Here is a 4,485-nt window from a genome sequence, read left to right as displayed (position 1 = left end):
AGCTTCTGGATCCGCTCATCTACATTATACCAGGGCAGTTCTGGCATTTCAACCTCAGGTAATGTTGGCCACCTTTTGATCCATGTTTCAACCAACCACCCAAACAAGCTGTTAACACCTTTTCTAACTGCTCGAGCTATAACATTGAATGCAGAATCTCTGCTTAGTGGGCCCATATCAATAAATTCAGCCTGATCCAGCCTTATATTCCTCCCACCATTATCCCACACTCTTAAAATCCATTGCCACACATATTCTCCTGATTTCTGTCTATATAAATTGGAAAACTCACACAGTTCTCTTGGAGTATAACGTACCTCCTCATGTGTGATACTTTGTACCTCACCTTTAGGGGCCTGTTGGGACTTTAGTCTAGTTATACGTCTAGAAGAAATGAGGGGTGGTGGGGGTGGGTCATGAAAAGAATTAGAAATATCTTCCAAGCCATTTGCTTCAGGGCTTTCATTTGCAGTTTCATCTGGTGAAACAGGATTAATAACTCTAGGGCTAATCCCTTCAGGAAGAGGTTGGGTGGCCAATTCCTCAAGGCAGGCTGGAGGTGGGGCGGCTATGTCCTCAGGGCAGACTATTACAGGGTTATCTAAAGAAGGCTCAGCATGGTCTAGGGTTTCAACCTCACCCCAACTTCATTATCAATCCATATGTCACCATCCCATTTTTCAGGGTCCCACTCCTTACCGATCAATGCCCTCACTTTAACGGCAGACACCATGCAAGACTGAGATTTCAGCTTACGTTGTAAAGTTGCTACTCCAACAATAAGATTCTGAGTCTGATTTTCAGAGATCTCAAGTCTACGGCTACAGGAAATAAAATTTTCCTTCAGGATACTCATAGAAACCTCTACATCTTTCAGACGGCACTTAAGCTTCTTGTATGAAGCCATAAGCCCATCCCTTTCACCCTTTAATGTAGACAGTGTATCTAACAAGAACCAACCAACATCTCTATAACTCTTATTTCTACAAAACTCTGTAAAGGTGTCCAAAACATTATCCCCCAGAGTCTGGCTTCGTACAAGTGAAGCATTAGGAGAATTGAATGATGATATTTTGACTATCTCCTTTGCCAACTCAGTCCATGGATTGGGAGTGTCATTCTGATTACGGGAATCAGAGTCCTTAGTGTCTCTGAGCCCAGTCAGAGTAGAAAACCATTCATAAAAACCCATTTTTAAGATTCTGTTCCTTAAGAACCACTCCTGGTACCAAGATGTATTAGTTAGGGTTCTCTAGAGAAACAGAATCAACAGGGACCACTTGCAAATATAAAATTTATAAAACTGTCTCACGTGACCGTAGGAACGCAGAGTCCAAAATCCACAGGGCAGGCTGCGAAGCCGATGACTCCAATGGATGGCCTGGATGAACTCCACAGGAGAGGCTCACCAGCCAAAGCAGGAATGGAACCTGTCTCCTCTGAGTCCTCCTTAAAAGGCTTCCCATGATTGCATTTAGCATCACTAATTGCAGAAGACACTCCCCTTTGGCTGATTACAAATGGAATCAGCTGTGGATGTAGCTGATGTGATCATGACCTAATCCTATGAAATGTCCTCATTGCAACAGACAGGCCGGCGCTTGCCCAATCAGATGAACAGGTACCACAACTTGGCCAAGTTGACACCTGTCCGTAACCATGACATTGTGCATGAGCAGCAACAATTAGAGGTGCCCACCATAATGGTAAAAAGGTCAAACATTATCCATTTGCTGGTGGAATCCTGTCAATGTTCTGTTTCCAAATGTCTTTGAACTTGTGCATGGCCAACAACAGCCATAGGTCCCCATTGTAATGGGAACAAGGACAGGAGTTACTCTGCTGCTGGTGAAAAATTGTTAAGTGTTCTATGTTCAAAGTACTTTTGCCTTGCTGGACTTCAGTGCTTATATTTTTCTTTGCTAGCCTGCCATGGATTTGATAATGCAGTTATTTACACTTAACTCAAAATCTAGATGTCTTTTTTCCTACAAACATGATGCTAGGTCTTCAAATCAGATGTGCTTTTCCAGTTGGTCAAGGAGAGGAAGTGTGGAGAGAAGGAATAGGATTTCTCCAAAACCAAATTCAGGGTGAGCTCTAGGAACCTGTGCATCAGTACAGGAGGGCCTCATCAGTTAGTGAGAAGGTTCTTCGAACTATCAACTTCAGATTTCATTAAGTGAGTTATGATTTCTGAAATGTAGAAAAGGACATTGAGGGATTTTTCTTCATATGTGGCCATTATTTTGTATACTTAGCAAGCTCTATACAAGTGTCTTTGTATTTAGGGAAGAGATATTCGTGAACTGTTGGAATTCAACTTTCACATAATGATCCTTGTCCTGGTTGTATTCTTGGAAGATTTTACCTCTTTTTTTTTTTATTAATTAAAATAATTAACTAACACAACATTGAGAAATCATTCCATTCTACTTATACAATCAGTAATTCTTAATATCATCACATAGATGCATATTCATAGTTTCTTAGTACATTTGCATCGATTTAGAAAAAGAAATAGAAAGACAACAGAAAAAAATAAGACGATAATAGAAAAAAATAAAAAAATTAAAAAATAAATAAAGAAAAAAAAGAAAAAAAACTATACCTCAGATGCAGCTTCATTCAGTGTTTTAACCTAATTGCATTACAATAAGGTAGTATTGTGCTGTCCATTTCTGAGTTTTGGTATCCAGTCTTGTTGCACAGTCTGTATCCCTTAAGCTCCAATTACCCATTATCTTACCCTATTTCTATCTCCTGATGGTCTCTGTTACCAATGACATATTCCAAGTTTATTCTCTAATGTCGGTTCATATCAGTGGGACCATACTGTATTTGTCCTTTAGTTTTTGGCTAGTCTCACTCAGCATAATGTTCTCTAGGTCCATCCATGTTATTACATGCTTCATAAGTTTATTCTGTCTTAAAGCTGCATAATATTCCATCGTATGTATATACCACAGTTTGTTTAGCCACTCGTCTGTTGATGGACATTTTGGTTGTTTCCATCTCTTTGCAATTGTAAATAACGCTGCTATAAACATTGGTGTGCCAATGCCCATTTGTGCCTTTGCCCTTAAGTCCTCTGAGTAGATACCTAGGAATGGTATTCCTGGGTCGTATGGCAATTCTATATTCAGCTTTTTGAGGAACCGTCAAACTGCCTTCCACAGTGATTGCACCATTTGACATTCCCACCAACAGTGGATAAGTGTGCCTCTTTCTCCGCATCCTCTCCAGCACTTGTCATTTTCTGTTTTGTTGATAATGGCCATTCTGGTGGGTGTGAGATGATATCTCATTGTGGTTTTGATTTGCATTTCTCTAATGGCCAGGGACACTGAGCATCTCTTCATGTGCCTTTTGGCCATTTGTATTTCCTCTTCTGAGAGGTGTCTGTTCAAGTCTTTTTCCCATTTTGTAATTGGGTTGGCTGTCTTTTTGTTGTTGAGTTGAACAATCTCTTTATAAATTCTGGATACTAGACCTTTATCTGATATGTCGTTTCCAAATATTGTCTCCCATTGTGTAGGCTGTCTTTCTACTTTCTTGATGAAGCTCTTTGATGCACAAAAGTGTTTAATTTTGAGGAGCTCCCATTTCTTTCTTTCTTTCTTCAGTGCTCTTGCTTTAGGTTTAAGGTCCATAAAACCGCCTCCAATTGTAAGATTCATAAGATATCACCCTACATTTTCCTCTAATTGTTTTATGGTCTTACACCTAATGTTTAGATCTTTGATCCATTTTGAGTTAACTTTTGTATAGGGTGTGAGATACGGGTCCTCTTTCATTCTTTTGCATATGGATATCCAGTTCTCTAGGCACCATTTATTGAAGAGACTGTTCTGTCCCAGGTGAGTTGGCTTGACTGCCTTATCAAAGATCAAATGTCCATAGATGAGAGGGTCTATATCTGAGCACTCTATTCGATCCCATTGGTCGATATATCTATCTTTATGCCAGGACCATGCTGTTTTGACCACTGTGGCTTCATAATATGCTTTAAAGTCTGGCAGCGTGAGACCTCCAGCTTCGTTTTTTTCCCTCAAGATACTTTTAGCAATTCGGGGCACCCTGCCCTTCCAGATAAATTTGCTTATTGGTTATTCTATTTCTGAAAAATAAGTTGTTGGGATTTTGATTGGTATTGTGTTGAATGTGTAAATCACTTTAGGTAGAACTGACATCTTAACTATATTTAGTCTTCCAATCCATGAACACGGTATGCCCTTCCATCTATTTAGATCTTCTGTGATTTCTTTTAACAGTTTTTTGTAGTTTCCTTTGTATAGGTCTTTTGTCTCTTTAGTTAAATTTATTCCTAAGTATTTCATTCTTTTAGTTGCAATTGTAAATGGAATTCGTTTCTTGATTTCCCCCTCAGCTTGTTCATTGCTAGTGTATAGAAACACTACAGATTTTTGAATGTTGATCTGGTAACCTGCTATTTTGCTGTACTCATTTATTAGCTCTAGTAGT

The sequence above is a fragment of the Tamandua tetradactyla genome, chromosome 3 (genome assembly GCF_023851605.1).
Source record: "Tamandua tetradactyla isolate mTamTet1 chromosome 3, mTamTet1.pri, whole genome shotgun sequence".
Taxonomy (NCBI): Eukaryota; Metazoa; Chordata; class Mammalia; order Pilosa; family Myrmecophagidae; genus Tamandua; species Tamandua tetradactyla.
Note: the sequence above shows the minus strand (reverse complement) of the source record.